The following is a 20,965-nucleotide window of genomic DNA, read 5'->3' as shown; positions in this document are numbered from 1 at the left end:
AGAATTCATTTTCCCATTCTTTGTGGAAACAATATTTTTGGAATTTTTTACTTCAGGAGCTTCCTTAGAGAGCGACTTTTTTTTAGTGAAATCCACCGCTGACTGCCAGTACTTCAACCGGTCGGACAGGTACCCCAGCTAGGGGTGTGAAGGGAGGGAGATCACGTCCTTGCGTTCGACTCCGTTCGACATGTACTACTGATGCCCACGTCTGTAGAGTGAGGACAAGTATTGCAGAAGTCCTAAGACACCTTGGTTGGGAAGTTCATGAAGAGATCATTGTATTTCGGCCGTAGATTCCAATAGGCGCGCGGAACTATAGCCATCGACAGGGTTAAGGATAAGGCCATGGTATTAAATCCAACCATCCGCTTTGAGAGAAACCTCTCACAAGCGAACGAGGTCAAAAAAAAAACACACACACAAGAAATATATGAACCATGCCTACCTTTCCTCTCTTCTAAATATATCATACCTGTTAATCAGTGGCTCGTCAAAGGTATGTTAGTTGGAGCGAGAGATTCCCTTCCACAGTCTACCTACCAACTATTAGTGAAATTAAAATTCCAAGTCATTTAAATACAAAACATCTTGATACAAATTCTTAGGAACTCTTTATATCATTCAATATCATTTATATTTCCAAGGAAGATAATTTTGTGAATATAAAATTTTGGCAATAAGCGAATCCCAATTCTAAAATTTAGTATTTTTTTTAATTAATCGACTTAAAAAAGCATAACTGTTCTGTATTCAGGATCCATGGGGTCACCCTCATTGGAGGGCTGATGATTTTATCAAATCCTTCTCTCTTTTAGTGAATGATTTTATTCTTCGTGGGAAATTCTGCTGTAGTCTCTATATAAAACCACTTATGAACTCATGATTAAATACCAGATTAAGTTAAGACAGATGTGCCCATTGTCCTATGAAATTTTATCCAGGCAACTTTCCTTGCATTATTTCTTAATCTTGTTTAAATTGAAATTTATTAATTTTCTCATTTATATTTCATTTTTCTAACCAGTATCACACCCTAAGTATTGGAAGTGATAAGTTCGTTCTAATATATTGTTTTAATGCAGTTTCTTCACTTCTTTTGAATCAAGTCCACTCGCATTCCATGTGGCTAACTTAAGTCCATCAATAATTTCGAGCAATTTGTCCTGTAAGACATTGTGAAGATTCTGAGTATTTTATACAGTGAAGGAGTACCATTTTTTTATGTCTCCATTATAGTACTTAATTTGTTAAATATGCATAAGAAATTTCTATATAAGTCAACCCTGTTGAAAATGTGACGCGCGAGCACATTGTGGCTCGCAATGATAGCTATGCATTTCTCTTGCTTCCTACCTCCTCCAAACCCCACCCTCTCACTCACTGGAGTCAAACTCCGTTCCATTTGTATTTGTCTTTGACCTGCGAGTGGCGTATCGTCGCAATGTCTCTCTCGAAACCATGTACCTCTACAAAAACGAAAGTTTCAAGTAGGATGGGAGGACGCATTTTTTGCTGCCAATATGATGAGAATATTAAATGTATGATTTGTTCACAAGTATTAAGAGGAAAACGGTTGTATAATATAAAACGGCATTATACTACAAGTTACTCACGAAACATTAGAAAGTTAAGTGTTATTATTATTATTATTATTATTATTATTATTATTATTATTATTATTATTATCATCAACATCATCATCTCTGTACGTCGATCCTTTTTCAGCAGATGTACGACTAATGCGATTAGATCTTCGATTTGAACTCACAGATTTACATTGTGATGTTAAATGAAAGCTAGATGTAAGGACTTGACAAATGTTGAACTTTTCATATCTCTGCCAAAAAATAAATATCCGAAGTTTCGTTCTTTCGCTTGCTCTGTTGAAGCCATGTTCGCTACAACTTACGTTTGGGAAAAATATTTTCAACAATGAAAATAGTAAAAACCAAATTTAGATCACGACTGATAGACAAATACCTTCATGATCAACTACGACTGGCAGTAAGTGACATAATTCCTGATTTTGAAACTCTGTCGCAGAGATACTCTGAAGACAGTTAATAGGTTGTGATAATGTGTCCCATGTTTCCTTGTTCATTTCTTTCTTCGATACACGTACTAAACATTAGTGTCACCTTATACTGTATAAAATTATATTTATGCTCGACCATGCCGAAATGTAGTAATTATACACCTGGTAGCAGACCTTTAATGCATGTCATTAAAGTACACCTACTCATTAAAGGTCAAGTCTTTCAGCCAATGACGACTCAGGTTACAACTGTTCAGCCAATGACAGGTCAGCTTTCTACCGTTATGAAACCGCAAGTATCGATTATTCTCGGATATGCAATCGAAAGAGAATTAGCGAAAAGTCACGGAGGCTGGAAATCCAATACTGTCGCAGAAGGTTATGTTCTGTTACTGTAATAATTAGCGTTAATTGTAAATAATATTCAAATAAATTCAATTTGTCATCTCGTTTTTCAATGTCTAATTTTATTTCAATGTTATCTCTGTAGGTTCTTATGGCCTAGCAAGGTCAATGTGGACATCTGTTCCTCGGAAAAAATCAATACTTTCGCGTCTGCGCACATCTCACAACATACGGGACATTGCTCCAGGTCAGATACAATAAAATTAATAATATCAAGTTAGAAATATGGTCGAGCATAAAACGTCGTATGAAACTCGCCTATAATGGTAATTAAGAAGCTCGTAAGAAAATTATGAAACTCGCTTGCGCTCGTTTCATAAATATCCATACTCACTTCTTAATTACCTTCATTATAGGCTCGTTGCATAATGTACTATTAAGTGCTTGACGTAAGGAAAATGAAAATCCGTTAATTAGTCAGACAATTGCTTCACTTCCCCTTCGGGTGTCCGCCTCCCTCCATAAGTTCTATGCACGTTGCAGGTTACACAGCGGCTCGGCGCACGATCACATTTTCTCCACGGCTGAAAGTTAACAGTAATTAAACAATTGTTTGAGTTAATGTGTATGAATAAACAGAGTTTTCTCATCATAATACGCACACATTAATAAAAGGACAGAACATTAAACGTCAATTCATAAGCGCATTATAATTTATTTGTTTAGTTATTTCATAGTTTGATTGTTCATTTATATATTACATTTAATTTACTTAGTTTGTATTCATTTTACACTATATCGATACTCCGAATTTACTGTACTGAATTGATGTTCATCCCTCCCCGTGTCGTTATATCGAAGGGACAGGTCAGAGGCTCAAATAACTCATGTCCCCTTTGACGGCCCACCAGATTTATTACTCATTGCATTGCACGTGTTATGGAATCGTTTAAAAAAATATCACCCCAATTTGTCCTTTATCCCCCAGACCTGTAATTAAATCACTTCATTAATCACGAAATAATGACGAGTAAATATGGAAGAGTGGGCGGATATTACAGCAGCTCCCTCTGTAATCCGTTGCATTATAATCAATTACCTGCAAATAAAATATAAAAATTGTCATCATCTCTCCGATATTAAAACATACTCCTGGTGTGGTCACTGGAGGTTTAGAGCTGGATGTCGAGTTTATCTCCCAATTGATTTGAAAGGTCATATGTCACTTTTTGCCAAATCCATATCTCATTCTTTATCCAAACAATATTATTAGTAGAATAACATGTATTGTTTACATGAATATGCATTTAACAAATCAAGTGTTTGCCTTCAGGCTTTAAACATTTTTATATTAAACTCACCATGTGTTTATATTTATATATATGGCTTTAATTCCCAGATTAAATGTTTTAAAACCTAGATATTCAGCAGTAATTTAGAATAAATGAAATAAAATAAAACTTTGTCAGAGCTATTTTACTGGTGAAAAGTGATAACAGGAGTAGTCTATAGAATTCAGTTCTACTACCACATTCGAAATAGCTTCATTTTCTTCATCATGTGAGATGATTAGGTCGATTCACATTATATGGAACGTCAACGTCAAGGACCGTCACCGTCACCGTCGCGTCCAATGGCAACTCATTCACATTTAAAGTCAAGTGACCGTCAGTTTGCCGGCGTCATCAAGAATAGAGAAGTAGCCTATGCTCTCAAACAATGTCGTAGCTCCTATGAGAGACAATCAATTGCACTGTAATTTTTAGAATTCATATATAAATGTCTAAGGAAATCATAGAAAAAATTTGGAATCAAAATCTTTTATGGATAGTGAGAAAAAAATTACTAACTTCGAAATCTCATGTTCATAATGGACATTGATACATCAAAAGTTGATAAGCGACAAACTTTTTTTATTTTTTACGTTAGATGGGGGTCAAAGAGAGAGAAATGTTTAGGAAGAATGGAAATTAGTTTTAAAAATGGCTGATACTCAAAATCCGTACCTGTTTGCGAGTTACAGCTAGTTTAATGCGGGGTTCGCGTGGCGGAATTTCTTATAATAATACGAAAGTAATACCAATAATAAATTCATTCTTTTCATTTTTTTCAATTTCAAAGTGTGGCATGCTAGTGTTTAATCAGCATAGATGTTATTTGTATACTGTACTAGGAATATTTTAGTTACATTTCAAAAACTTATGATTAATTCGAAAACCTTAAGCAATGGAAACATCTTGAACACAAATTTGAAATTAGAGCGATGATTTGTATTAGAATCCGCAGTTCTAATAGAAAAAAGTTGTCACTCTGTATACGAGTTGTTCGCCAAATATATATATTATTTTTGACGGTAAAGATTGGTATAAGCCCTATACCTATAATATTGCAGATATATTAATAATTTTGGTAGGGTGTGTTTTAGTATCTATTAGCAGTAAGTGGCTAAAATTTCAATTCAATGTGTGCTATAATAAGTGGATAGAATGTACCTAATCTCAGGTATATAATGAATTTATATAAAAAATTATGTGTGAATTAAAAAATTATTTTAAGAGGAAATATTTACTCTAGAGTAACCATTCTCTTTTTATTTTAAAGCTAAAAAGAACTGATAAATAGTATCACATTTATGACTACTTGAAGATAGGCTATTTTTACCATTATTTTGCATGCAATAAGTAGGAACATTCCTTAAATTCATCTTGAGTGCTCAATCTGTTTGTCAGTTGTATTAATTTCAATTACTAGTTACTTTGTAATAATCCTTCATATAAAGCCCTTATGTGTTGCTATGGGAGTTTCCTCTTCCCTCTTTCATTTATTCAGGTGAAATTCTCTGGTCAGAATTTTGCTCACAAATGTTTGCATATGACGTGTTTTGAATTATCGCCACATTAAACATTAAGTGTTTATGTAACTCAACCCTGGAATGAGCTTTGTTAATGTTCACTATTTAACATGGAAACTGCAGTGTGTCCACAAAACTGAAGCCAATATAAGCAACAAGTGTAATTTAATTATATCAATTTAGATCTGTGTATATTAGCTCGAACTAATAGTGGTGTAGTACTAATATTATCAGATTGAACTCTGTTACTACCAGTCTACTATGCTCACATTCCTAGTTGATATTAATTAGATTCATGCATTTCATTTAATTATTTTTAATCCGTCTAGAACTGTGGGATTTCTAACCTGTTGTTCGACATACTCACGGAGACAGTAAACATTGTTTTGGTTATTATAAATTTCATGAAAAGAGTCTTAACATAATAAAATTTCAATAAGTATAACTGAATATCCATTACAAATTCCTTGGGTTTATAGGGACAGGGTAGATATAAGGCTGATTAGTAATACCTAAGTAAAGCAGGCCTGCACAAGGTTTGCAATCTCCGAGTAGGCTCACAGCTCGAGAGCGGAATGCAGATATTGGCTGCGCTCTGTATAAGGGTGAAATGGAAGAAGGGGTGATCCCGTACAAAATGTACACAAAAGTACTAATACGAGTGTTCATGAAATGAATTCCTCTTCAGTGTTTACAAAACTGTCTTGGACTAATATTAATTAATAAAGAAATATTTATTTTACAGAAATAATAGAAACTCTATAGCTACTTAAATATGCAACATCATTTTGTTATATTTTTATTTATCAGTACATCAAAACGGGGTTTTATGCTGTTAGCAGCTCAAAGGAACAGTACTGATCGTAATGAAGTATCAGTTACAGATGTTCGATGTTTGATTAAATTTGATTGTAGAAAACGGTTGCTCAGAAATATAAATGTTGAGCCAAACATAGCAATCATTTTCACAGCCAGCTTGTGTAGTCGTGGATATTATTGCTGAGGTTTAGTCTTGTAAAACTCAACCAGACTAGTAGCATTATTCAAACGGTCTTTAGCCCTTAGGCCACATTGAAGATCAGTAAGTTCAAGCTGTAGATCGTATGACACTGTTTCAACTGGAGTTGAACGAATTTATTATGATAACTTTAAACTTCTTTCCAATTAAGACAAGATCTTGGAACCTAGAATTAAATTAATTTTGAATTTCAATTAATATTTGCACATAATCGTTTAACATGGCTTCATCACGACAGTTTCTATCGTTGAAAAGTGAGCTATATTACCTTCCCGAAACTGACTTACGAAAACTGTAAGTTTACAACTGAAATTCCGTAATTTATTCAACATATCAACAATGAGCTGGCTTTTCCCCTGAAGAGAGATATTTAAATTGTTGAAGATTAATAAATTCTAACGTACCCTAACTCATGTAATAATTCAACTTTCAACTCCTGAATCTTCTTACTGCGACCTTCACCAACAAAGCCATCATATCTCTATGTGTGGACTAGTAATGACACATTATATTGTTTTCCTCTTTCTTTCAAATTTTTGTGACAAACTTTCTCAAACTTTTTTTCACATCAGTTTCAGCTACCGTGGAAAAGTAAGCATTTTCCCGTTCAATATTGAAAGAATTTGCCTGATGATCACTTTTCCGTCTTTTAGATTCCTCCATTATGTAGCCGTAAATAGGAAACGTGAAATAGCTACTGATAATACACACTACATCAGATACCTGCGTGGACTATCCTCTACCTATAGCAGGCCTATGTCATTCGGACGTACCTTTCCGCCGAGTTGTTAGGCGACTCTCCCACACTGAAAGAGCGGCCGCGCTCAATGAGCACCGTTTCTGCAGGCCTGATGTAAAGTTTTACTACGCTGCAGTACTCGTGTGAGTGAGATCATCTGTTGACAGGTACATAGCTTTACGTAGAATTACATGTGTGTGCGATCAACTGTTGACAGGTACATAGCTTTACGTAGAATTACATGTGAGTGCGATTAACTGTTGACAGGTACATAGCTTTACGTAGAATTACACGTGAGTGCGATCACCTGTTGACAGGTACATAGCTTTACGTAGAATTACATTTGAGTGCGATCACCTGTTGACAGGTGCATAGCTTTACGTAGAATTAAATGTGAGTGCGATCACCTGTTGACAGGTACATAGCTTTACGTACAATTACATGTGAGTGCGATCACTTGTTGACAGGTACATAGCTTTACGTAGAATTTTATGTGAGTGCGACCACCTGTTGACAGGTACATAGCTTTGCGTAGAATTACATGTGAGTGCGATCACCTGTTGACAGGTACATAGCTTTACGTACAATTACATGTGAGTGCGATCACTTGTTGACAGGTACATAGCTTTACGTAGAATTACATATGAGTGCGATCACCTGTTGACAGGTACATAGCTTTACGTAGAATTACATGTGTGTGCGATCAGCTGTTGACAGGTACATAGCTTCACATAGAATTACATGTGTGTGCGAACAACTGTTGACAGGTACATAGCTCTACGTAGAATTACATGTGAGTGCGATCACCTGTTGACAGGTACATAGCTTTACATAGAATTACATGTGTGTGCGATCACCTGTTGACAGGTACATAGCTCTACGTAGAATTACATTTGAGTGCGATCACCTGTTGACAGGTACATAGCTTTACGTAGGATTACATGTGTGTGCGATCACCTGTTGACAGGTACATAGCTTTACATAGAATTACATGTGTGTGCGAACAATTGTTGACAGATACATAGCTTTACGTAGAATTACATGTGTGTGCGATCAACTGTTGACAGGTACATAGCTTTACGTAGAATTACATGTGTGTGCGATCACCTGTTGTCAGGTACATAGCTTTACGTAGAATTACATGTGACTGCGATCACCTGTTGACAGGTACATAGCTTTACGTAGAATTACAACTGAGTGCGATCAACTGTTGACAGGTACATAGCTTTACGTAGAATTACATGTGTGTGCGATCACCTGTTGTCAGGTACATAGCTTTACGTAGAATTACATGTGTGTGCGATCAACTGTTGACATGTACATAGTTTTACGTAGAATTACATGTGTGTGCGATCACCTGTTGTCAGGTACATAGCTTTACGTAGAATTGCATGTGTGTGCGATCACCTGTTGTCAGGTACATAGCTTTGCGTAGAATTACATGTGTGTGCGATCACCTGTTGTCAGGTACATAGCTTTGCGTAGAATTACATGTGTGTGCGATCACCTATTGTCAGGTACATAGCTTTACGTAGAATTACATGTGTGTGCGATCACCTGTTGTCAGGTACATAGCTTTGCGTAGAATTACATGTGTGTGCGATAACCTGTTGTCAGGTACATAGCTTTGCGTAGAATTACATGTGTGTGCGATCACCTGTTGTCAGGTACATAGCTTTACGTAGAATTACATGTGTGTGCGATCACCTGTTAACAGGTACATAGCTTTACGTAGAATTACATGTGTGTGCGATCACCTGTTTTCAGGTACATAGCTTTACGTAGAATTACATGTGTGTGCGATCAACTGTTGACAGGTACATAGTTTTACGTAGAATTACATGTGTGTGCGATCAACTGTTGTCAGGTACATAGCTTTACGTAGAATTGCATGTTTGTGCGATCACCTGTTGTCAGGTACATAGCTTTATGTAGAATTTCATGTGTGTGCGATCACCTGTTGTCAGGTACATAGCTTTACGTAGAATTACATGTGAGTGCGATCACCTGTTGACAGGTACATAGCTTTACGTAGAATTACATGTGAGTGCGATCAACTGTTGACAGGTACATAGCTTTACGTAGAATTACATGTGTGTGCGATCACCTGTTTTCAGGTACATAGCTTTACGTAGAATTACATGTGTGTGCGATCACCTGTTGTCAGGTACATAGCTTTACGTAGAATTACATGTGTGTGCGATCAACTGTTGACAGGTACATAGTTTTACGTAGAATTACATGTGTGTGCGATCACCTGTTGTCAGGTACATAGCTTTACGTAGAATTGCATGTGTGTGCGATCACCTGTTGTCAGGTACATAGCTTTGCGTAGAATTACATGTGTGTGCGATCACCTGTTGTCAGGTACATAGCTTTGCGTAGAATTACATGTGTGTGCGATCACCTGTTGTCAGGTACATAGCTTTGCGTAGAATTACATGTGTGTGCGATCACCTGTTGTCAGGTACATAGCTTTACGCAGAATTACATGTGTGTGCGATCACCTGTTAACAGGTACATAGCTTTACGTAGAATTGCATGTGAGTGCGATCTCCTGTTGACAGGTACATAGCTTTACGTAGAATTACATGTGAGTGCATTCACCTGTTGACAGGTACATAGCTTTGCGTAGAATTACATGTGTGTGCGATCACCTGTTAACAGGTACATAGCTTTACGTAGAATTGCATGTGAGTGCGATCTCCTGTTGACAGGTACATAGCTTTACGTAGACTTACATGTGAGTGCGTTCACCTGTTGACAGGTACATAGCTTTACGTAGAATTACATGTGAGTGCGATCACCTGTTAACAGGTACATAGCTTTACGTACAATTACATGTGAGTGCGATCACCTGTTGACAGGTACATACCTTTACGTAGAATTACACGTGAGTGCGTTCACCTGTTGACAGGTACATAGCTTTGCGTAGAATTACATATGTGTGCGATCAACTGTTGACAGGTACATAGCTTTGCGTAGAATTACATGTATGTGCGATCACCTGTTGACAGGTACATAGCTTTACGTAGAATTGCATGTGTGTGCGATCACCTGTTGACAGGTGCATAGCTCTACGTAGAATTGCATGTGTGTGTGCGATCACCTGTTGACAGGTGCATAGCTCTACGTAGAATTGCATGTGTGTGCGATCACCTGTTGACAGGTGCATAACTCTATGTAGAACTGCATCGCATCCACAAATAAACACTTGGACAGCTATTACTTTACACAACTTAATATTCTTTTCCTTTCTTGTTTTGTAGCGTTCTATTTATTATTCACATACTAAATGAATCTTTTTTTAATTTACATGTGTTTGTATCTATTATAACTTATTATTACAACCTAAGTAGCCAAAATGAGACAACTGTCCCACAAATTTATCCTCAAATTTATTATTTTTTTACTTATACTTCATTTCATAATGTCTGACAGGAGAAGTAAACATTGCCGGCAGAGGAGGAGAACAGTATAATTTCTAATTGCTATCAACCAATGGCAGAGGTCTCATTTCACGTTTGACTTAAAGTTGGGTGGTCTGAAGCTATGTCTGGAATGAGACCTCTGCCATTGGTTGAATAGCAATTATACTTAACTCCTCTGCCGGCAATGTTTACTTCTCCTGTCAGTCATTATGAAACAAAGTATAGAGGAAGTTATCTACGGTGAGCCATGATCTTGATATTCTTCAATGATATTTACATATTATAATGTCGTTTTCATAATTGATTTAATTTATAGTCAGTTCGTTTTTGTTCATCTTGAATGTTCTCTTTTATGAATATTAGTTATTACTAGGGACCGTACGTTATTGCAAGAGGCTACAAGATTAAGTATTACTGGAGTTAACTGGACGACGCACGTGCATCTAGCAAGCGAAGTGCTTGACTAATGGCTCAAGCTATTGTTGTTTCGTAAACTGAGGCAAAACAAAATACACTATATTTAAAATTTAAATTATTTACACCAAGGTTATGTACACTAGAATACGCCATTTTCACTATTAATTTTACACTATAATAAAGAATGACTATTATCTATAATTACGTAATTGTATTTCTGACAAATATGATTGATTGATTGATTGATTGATTGATTGATTGATAGAATCAAGAATAGAACGTCAACTGCATCGCAAACAAGATGCAAGTGGCCAGAGTGTGGTGTAGGGGTCAGCGTATGCTGATCTCTTATGCAGAGGACCCGGGTTCGATTCCCGGTAGGGTTGAATTTCCTAGTTGAGGTTTTTTAAGGTTTTCCCTCAACCGTAAGGCAAATGCCATGAAATTCGGGCCACAACTTTCCTGAAATCTCCGGCTTCATTCGTAACCAAAATCATATTCATAACAAATCAGTAATACATCTACAGACGTCATCTATTTCACAATAATAGAACCAGTCTTAACAATAATACACACGCCTTCGGATTTCACCCAAAAGATTAACTCACGCTGTGATCAGGGATGTTAAAGTGAGTATAAATAACAAGAAAATGCAAGTGTTCCCTGAGAGCACATACCTGTGCCACACGCCAAACAGTCACGCCAATAGAGTCTATGGGACAGAATATGGTCTCTAGTTATTACTATACCTCAGCAAAAATTAAAATAGACGTTTTAAATCTGTGTTTGTTCTTATCTTTATCTCCGGGTATCATCATTTTACAATATCACCTAGCTACCTAAATAATATATAGCTTATTAAATAGTGTGCGCGATAAGCTGCATACTGATTTGAGCCTCTGGTTTACTATAAATTATTTAGTTTTTGGTGTACCGGTATTTGTAATCTATTTTTTTTTCAATTTCATAGTATAAATATTTAATAGTTTCTATTAAGTAGAAAGAGTAACAAATTGATTTCTCGTCGTATTTCTAATATTCCTTTTAAGCAGAAATGTTATCACTGCATGAGCGGCCTTTACTGCATCGTGTCTATTCTTCTTCCAACGTTACTTCATTTAAAACTTTTATGCGGTTGTTATTATTTTGCTTATACTTCATAAGTCGTATTTAAGAGGCTTATGCCTCTGTAGTTTTCACAGTTGTTGCTTTGTCCCATTTTAAACAACGAAAATACTTCTGCTGTTTTCCAAGAATAATATATATTTTTTTCTATAATTTTCCAGCATTAATTTCATAGTTGCGAGAGTCTAAACTATAATATTAACCCTCCATACTTGAGTACTTCCTTATTTATTCCATCCGGACGGTAAACCTTTCTGTTCTTCATATCTTTCAGCACTGTCTAAACTCCTTCCCATGTAAATGAATCTATAGTGCTACCTATTATAACTGAGTGTATTATCTTCTGTCTTACACGTGGCTTTCACATACCGTAACTTTATGTAAAGTTACTTCCATTGGCTACATTTATGCGTGCTGAATCTTTCTCTGTAGGATTTATATGCCCCATCCTTTGCCTTCAATGCACTATATCGTTTTCAATATTTGTTATTGCTCGGTTCCAGGCGTCTTTTTGGCGTTTGTTATTATGTATTTTGTATAACATAATTTCTCTTTTGTCTATAGGTCTGTTGTTCTTTAGTAGTCTTCTGTTTCCTTTTACAATAACTGTAGATACGCTTTTTGTTTTTAATTTAGGCCTACTGCTTTCTGTATTTTTCCAAATCCTTATGCTTCTCTTTCTCCTTATCTCCCGACGTTTTCCTCTTGCTTCTACTGCTGCCTTTTCTGTGCATTCTAATACATTTTTCCATTCATCCTCTACATTACTATTAGTTACAGTTTTTATCAAATATATTTGCAATTTTATTTTGATAAGGATATTTAATGCTCTCTTGTTGCAGTAAATAGGCCTATACTTTAAATTTATCTCTTGGTCGAGATGTAAGTTTCTTGTTAAAGTTGTCCCTTGTAATCAGTGGCGGTGCGTCAATAAGAGCACAAAAGCACGTGAACACCTTGCTTCTGTTAATGCACGACTATCTTTCTTATTTAATTTCTTATTAACGCACTGGGAATGTATAATATCCTAATCGGGTAGTTTCAACTTCCCGCAACTTTCGTAGACTTTCGTATAAATTTGGCGACGTACGTTTACATGAAAGCCGTGCTCTTTTCAAGGAGATTACACTAGCGGTTACATGACTTGACACACATGCGCGGGAAAAAATTCTCTGTAGCTGACCGCTTATTACTCGTCAAGAGCACCAGGCGTTAAGTGAACACTGGATCTATCCTGCAGGTGTCAGGTGCGTCGATGCGTTGTCGAGGTGGGATATAGTCTATATTTTAGTCTATAGGTGTCAGCATTTCTCACTGTCGGAGTTTTTATTTGTAGGCCTATGAGTTGGTGTACAGTGCTGCAACGGAAGTGTAGTTTGTGAATTACTTTACTTCAGAATACTTTAATCAGCTAGATGTGGCTAACGTATCCTACATAACAAACGTGGTGAGCAAACTGAATAAAACAATTGAGGTTTCATTATTATTATTATTATTATTATTATTATTATTATTATTATTATTATATCTTTTGAACTTACACATAATCTTTTTGCGGTAGTGAGACGTTAGAAGTATGACAATAATATTAAACCTATGAATTTTTACTAATGATCTCAAGCTCTCTTCAGTTTTGAAACATAAATTTTGAACACCCGCAATATTTTATCACGAGCCGCCACTGCTCGTAATTATTATATTACCCTAGATCAACATATCCAGAATGCTCGGCCTTATAGGCTTTGACGGTAACAACGTTTGTCAGGTTTACTATGCTGCCATCTAGTTGTTACAAAAGGAGTCACGTCATAACTGCCATTTGAATTGCATTAGCGACTGTACTGCTATCTCGTGTTCGTTCACGGCGACGGGTGGCGATCCCGGCGGTTGTTCTCTTCAAAGTGCTGCCGATTTTAACATAGGGATGAGCAAGGATATTACTTATGGCTTTAAGGAACCCGCAGGTTCATTGCCGCCCTCACATAAGCCTGCCATCTGTCCCTATCCTGTGCAAGATTAATCCAGTCTCTATCATCATATCCCACCTCCCTCAAATCCTTTTTAATATTATCCTCCCATCTACATTTCGGCCTCCCCAAAGGTATTTTTCCCTCTGGCCTTCCAACTAACATTCTATATGCATTTCTGGATTCGCCCATACGTGCTACATGCCCTGCCCATCTCAAACGTCTGGAATTAATGTTCCTAATAATTATGTCATGTGAAGAATACAATGCGTGCAGTTCTGCGTTGTGTAACTTTCTCCATTCTCCTGTAATTTCACCTCTCTTAGCCCCATATATTTTCCTAAGCGCCTTATTCTCAAATACCCATAACTTCTGTTCCTCTCTCAAAGTGAGTGCAAGTTTCACAACCACACAGAACAACCGGCGATATGAATAGTTTCAATAGCTAAATAGTGACCTGAGTTATGTGGCTGGTATCGTTAAATACCGATGAAAAACTATTCAAGTTACACACAATGATGAGCAGGCCTATTTGATTTCCAAACAGTACTCGTAATGCCACTTTCGCTCTGAAGTCGTTTACACATGTTACGTTCCTGGCTGTAAAAGCAATTACAAGTCGGAAGATGCAACAATTTCAGTTCTCAAGGTACCACCATAAAGAGAACTTATTATGACAGTGGCAAAAAAAAAATCCTTTTAAAGACTGGAGTCCAGGGAAACGTGCAGTAGTTTCTGAAAAGCATTTTGAGCCAACAGGAATTTCAAGAGAATAAATACACAAAGATGCTGTGGATGCGTAAATAACTTTTCCCAGAAAGAAGCCCACAGGATGGGTTATGAATTACAAGCACTGAACAAATTGAACTGGGAGCAAAGAATAAAGATTGTAACCTGGACGGAGGTAAATAATTTCGAGGGAAAAATTGTCCCGGGGCCGGTCATCGAATCCGAGACCTTTGGTTAAACGTACCAACACTCTACCAACTGAGCTACCCGGGAACTCTACCAGACACCGATCCAATTTTTCCCCTCTATATCCTCAGATCTCAAAGTGGGCTGACAACCGTCAAGCAACCAACATTGAGTGGACACTAACTCTGTGTGACTTAAATTGTGGTGTTCTGTTAACGAACAGTGACATGTATTATGTAAATCAAGCTTTCAGATATAACTCCCTGTAAAGTTCATTTGAAAGGTGTCTGGTAGAGTTCCTGGGTAGCTCAGTTGGTAGAGCGTTGGTACGTTTAACCAAAGGTTCCGGGTTCGATGCCCGGCCCCGGAACAATTTTTCCCTCGAAATTATTCAAATCAAGTTTACAGGGAGTTATACCTGAAAGTTTGATTTGCTGGACGGAGGTGCTTCAGTCTCCACTCAGTTGAATGCAATAGAGAACAAGTGGTGACCAACTAAAGTCAGTTATGTAATATGTTTCCTTGAATTACAATATATTCACCCGTATAAATGTTAATATTTTTTAATTCTCCTGTATATAAGTGATATTGAATAAAACTTAATTTTAACTCTTCCTAACACCTTCGTGGAACATTTCGCAAATAATGTGGTTGAAACAATGTAAAATATTCGATAATGGCTGCGTGTTTTCCCCGTGTTTGTGCACAGGCGAGTTTTTTCTTTTTATTTTTTATTTTTAAACAAACGGAAGGGTGTGAGAAAGTACACGTGTGACGTGTGTAATGATACTTTTAGCAAGGGATGTAAAATACAACATAATTATATTTTATGAAGGTACATTAAAAACAGTAGGTCATATTCTTGTTTTCTTTTTTAAATTTTTAGGTTATACGTACGTGCATATAAACACCGGGCCATGATGGTGATGGTGATAATGACGATGACTTAATGCATAGGCCTATACTACCGTTTGTAATAATTGGACTAGGCCTATCATCCAGTGGTCGGTTTCCACAAACTAACTGGACAATAGTTTGTTTCCCAAGTATCTTAAAGAGAAAACAAGAATAAAAGCACATTAAATTGATTATAAAAGCCGGATTACGTCACTGTTCTCGTAAACATTTCCCTTTCAGTGGTCTGTGTTTTCATCCACATTCATTAGGCTATGTTACACAACTCAAATTATGTGTGAGTGTGTGTTTGTGCGTGAATTTTAGTGAAACATTTTTGTTTAGCGGTACGACTGCAATCATTAAAAATTATATTAAGTAGAAATGCTATAATCACATTACATTTAATTAACAAACATAATAATAAATCGTGTATAGTTTTATACGAAGCTTATGCAAAGTTGAGACAGAAAAAGTTACTAATAAACCATGCATAAGCGATGGATGTATGAACAGTGTGTAACTATACAATGGGAATTCCTTTGCAGTAGTTATATATACGAGACTCCTTGTTTAAGCGTTGTATATAGAGAAAAAATGGCCTCTCCTCTAACAGCTGTTCGTATCGACTGTCATTTTATGATGATGGTTGCCTTGTAACCACAGAAGAACAAACCAAAGAGCACAGAATAATTAGAATAATATTACTGTAGCTTGTACTCTTTTACCAAAATATAGTGTGGTAATCGATCAGAGCCAGTTGTACTATCGATACTTAACACGGCATACTAGAGCGCTCTACCGGATGCAATAGAGAACCTCAGATATTCTATTACCTTTCGTAATGAAGTAATGACGAAACTATTACGTAGCCGTATAACAGTTACGCTGTTATACATGACGTATGTAGTGATTATTAGTAAGGAATTTACACACGACTTATAAACAAGCTACTCATCGTATAAGACAGTTAAACGTCTGTATATAGAGTTTTTATTAGTAAGACCGTGTGACTATAACAACTAGGCCGTACAATCCGTACATAATTCCGCTCACACAGTAAAACTTCTCATAAGGAAGTTTCACCAAGTGATCATGGATTTTCACGATGATTGTTCCCTCATACGTATCATTCGAAATAACTAATAAGAAACCTCCCTATAAATTTCTACGTCCGGAAAGGGCCTAGTTTTCGAGATATGAATCTTTAAAATTCTTTAGTCCAGAGCTATAACAGCTAATGCAAACAGTGCTATGTGCTAGTCATATCAGACACGCTTCTGTATTAGCCTTTTTATCGCAGATAGGCGCACGGAACAATTCCTGCAGATATCGGAGCTTATCTCCATTCATCACCAAGGCGCAAAGAACATGACCCTGTTGAATGGAGTTGTGATTAATGGGGTTCTGGGTCTACATAGCACGTGTTTCTTGTTCCCACGGATTGATTTAACACTCACATATTAACACGATTGGGAAGTAGGCTGGACCACCATTCTTCATCTCTCTCATACCACTTCTAAGGCCTATATACCTACTATGTAACTTGTTTTTTGTATATTTTTAATTGTTAAGTCATTAAAATTGATAATATTGTAGAAAATTGATACAAGTAGACATGTTAATCGGTTTATCTGAAAATTTAATATGAATTGTAAATTACTAAATGTGAGTCACACAAAAATTCTAAGATAATATCTAAATTTATATTTTTAAATATTAATATTGTTATGTACCGCCTACGTTCGTATTTGTATACAATAGTAATATGCGTTACAAGAGCGGTATGTTGACGTTTTCATGTTCGAGGAAAAGATTGAAAAAGCGAAATGTAGTTGAGCTTTTTTAATTTCCGAGAACATGAAAACAAACATACCGCTCGTGTATCGTACATTATTTTGTGCGAAGATGGTTTGTTACATACCTGAAAGAGGAATTTCTAATTAGTTGCAATGAAATCTCCATCTTGGTTTCTGTTCAATGACGGCAACTTTGGAAAACAAATATATCTATCTTCAACATTGTTCCTATAAAATGTTTTCTGTGTTTACTATACTGCAGCAGGCCGTGATATACGTCTGTCTTTTTTTTTTCCACAGTCTATGATGGGTCTGGAATCTTGTTGATTTTTTCACTGCTTCCTTAATGTTACTTGCATTACAAATGCAGTAACTTTTGTGGAGTTGTAGAGTTTACTTAATTTTTGCAAATATTTAAAAACAATCATTAACAGTGCAATTTAGGTGAAATTGCAGTGGTAAGTTTCCAATTTATAATTATTACTATATTGAACGTCTTTAAAAATAATAGGGTATGTTAAAAGCCTAAAGCAGTAAAATGAATATGACGCTTAAGCGGTAAGAATAGGGGAATTATTATGTGTGTTACGTTGGGAATACTGAATGGTCCTCACCTGTGGAGTAATGGTCAGCGCGTCTGGCTGCGAAACCAGGTGGCCCGGGTTCGAATCCCGGTCGGGGCAAGTTACCTGGTTGAGGTTTTTTCCGGGGTTTTCCCTCAACCCAATATGAGCAAATGCTGGGTAACTTTTGGTGCTGGACCCCGGACTCATTTCACCGGCATTATCACCTTCATATCATTCAGACGCTAAATAACCTAGATGTTGATACAGCGTCGTAAAATAACCCAATAAAAGAAAAAAATACTGAATGTGGTATTTCACACTTACCGTGTATTAGTTTTGTGCGGAAAGCAAGCAAATACGCACGATCTCGCACAAATATATTTAAAACACTTATACTGTGTAACTTGTTTTTTTGTATATTTTTGATTGTTAAGTCATTAAGATTGATAATTATAGGAACTTGATACAAGTATACATTCCTCTGTGATGTTCTCCCCCCGGTCAGGGCCGGTGCCCTCAGTCCCAAGGCACAGATGGCTCTGTGACCAGCAAGAACATTACCTTATGCACTCTCTTCTTCGTTAGTGGTTTCTAATGGTTTTTTTATTTTATTGGGTTATTTTACGACGCTGTATCAACATCTAGGTTATTTAGCGTCTGAATGAAATGGTGATAATGCCGGTGAAATGAGTCCGGGGTCCAACACCGAAAGTTACCCAGCATTTGCTCGTGTTGGGTTGAGGGAAAACCCCGGAAAAAACCTCAACCAGGTAACTTGTCCCGACCGGGATTCGAACCCGGGCCACCTGGTTTCGCGGCCAGACGCGCTGACCACAGGTGTGGACGGTTTCTAATGGTGATACCTGTTGCCTGTAAGGGTTGAATAATGACGGGCTTGGACATAGATTTTCGAATGTCATAATCCTTTGTTCTTGAACGATGCTATCTTATACCTGAGGTAATTCTACGATAATAGGTAAGCGGCTTTACTTCCACACATCTCATGAATTTTCCTTCCTAAAATTCCATCGCCTCCCCGTACCTCTGAACTGAAAACTAGCATGCTGAACATCATGCCTGCCACCGGCGTAGCTCAGTCGGCTGAGGCGCTTGCCTGCCGATCCGGAGTTGTGTTCGGTCATGGGTTCGATTTCCACTTCGGCTGATAACCTTTTTCCGAGGTTTTCCTCAACTGTGATCTATGGAAAATCCTTGACATATCGCCAAATACCATCTCACTATCATCAATCCCATCGACGTTAAATAACCAAGTAGTTGTTACAGCGCCGTTAAATAGTCAATTAAAAACAAACATCAGACCACGGTAGGCAACAAATTTAACGATACTCGTTTTCCATTAAGGTTGTCTGTCTATTTACAGAGATTTACCTAAACTATATGACGAATTTTCTTCATATTCAGTATCCACTGTATTTTTTTCAATTTCTTCGGGAACGATGCGCGTGAAATCTAGTCATTGTTCTAAAGAAATAATAGGTCTTTACTAAAATCAGAAACAATGTCGAAATATCAATTAACTCGAAATATATTGTTACAATGTTTCATGTAAGTATAAGATAAATAAATGAAATATGCAGCCCAATATGTCTCCAGATGTTTAGGTTTCAAGAAATTTCTATTAGCAGAACTGTTTAGATTTTTCGTTATGATACATTAAAACTCTTTTCGCTGGAAGCTGCAGTATCGACGTCCAGGTCTAGCGTAGAATAGGATAAAGCAGGCTTAATGTCGAGAATTTGTCGTCCTTTTTATACTCATTTATTACGCGTGATTAAACAGATAGAGGAAGATTTTAGAGATGTAGAATTAAAAGAATAAAGCCCAGTTATACCATTTTAACTTTCATATTACTTTCAGAAACGTATTTTCGCAATATAGTCAAATAATTTTAGAAATGGTTCGCCTATTATACACGTAGGGTATTAACGCCTTGCAGGTTATAACGCTATGTAATATTTTATAATTATCATCATCATCATCATCATCATCATCATCATCATCATCATCATCATCATCATCATCAACTGGCACTACAACCCTGGGTTCTGGCCGCTCGTACAACAGTATTCTGTCCTACCTTCAGTCTTCTCACTCCCATTATTTCTAGGTCCATGATGACCCCATCCAGCCATCTCTTCTTAGGTCTTCCTTTCCTTCTTCTGTTGTGGACTTTCCCTTGTAATATTCTCTTGGGAATTCTGTTTTCGTCCATTCTCTGTATATGTCCCAGCCATCTCAACCTCTGGGATTTTATAAATTTGACAATATCTTGTCCTCCAATCAGTTGATTGATTTCTTCATTATAACGTATCCGCCATTCGTTGTTTTCATATACTGGTCCGTGTATTCTTCTTAGAATTTTTCTCTCGAAACACCGTAGGAGATCTTCTTCTATATTTTATAATTAATTATGTGAAAATCTGCGTTGGCAGCCCTAGTCAAAGAAGTATGGTGTTTAGAGGAACCTTTCTTAAGCATCTGGAGCCAACAGTAAAACGGATTTCTGTCTTTAGTGTGAGTTTAACTACCTTTAAGTGAAGAAGTTCGCGCTTAAGCTCATCGTCGAGTGACGTGAATACTGTATTCTGCATAAAGTAATACAGATAGGGTAAACGCGGGTGAATCGGATCATTTTTAAAATAATTATAAATAAAAGTGGTAATACGCTGTTAATTCTTGCGTCTCTTACTGTCCGCTGAAAGATAATTTCATTAACTTTAAGTCTGACGCAACTGTCTGTCAGAAATAGTTATTATGTTTTATTTTTCTTCAATTTAATTGGTTGTTAAAATTGATCCGAATCATCCTCCAGTGGCGGGTGAATAGGATTGGTATTGCG

This window comes from Periplaneta americana, chromosome 3, assembly GCF_040183065.1.
Source record: "Periplaneta americana isolate PAMFEO1 chromosome 3, P.americana_PAMFEO1_priV1, whole genome shotgun sequence".
Classification (NCBI taxonomy): domain Eukaryota; kingdom Metazoa; phylum Arthropoda; class Insecta; order Blattodea; family Blattidae; genus Periplaneta; species Periplaneta americana.
Note: the sequence above shows the minus strand (reverse complement) of the source record.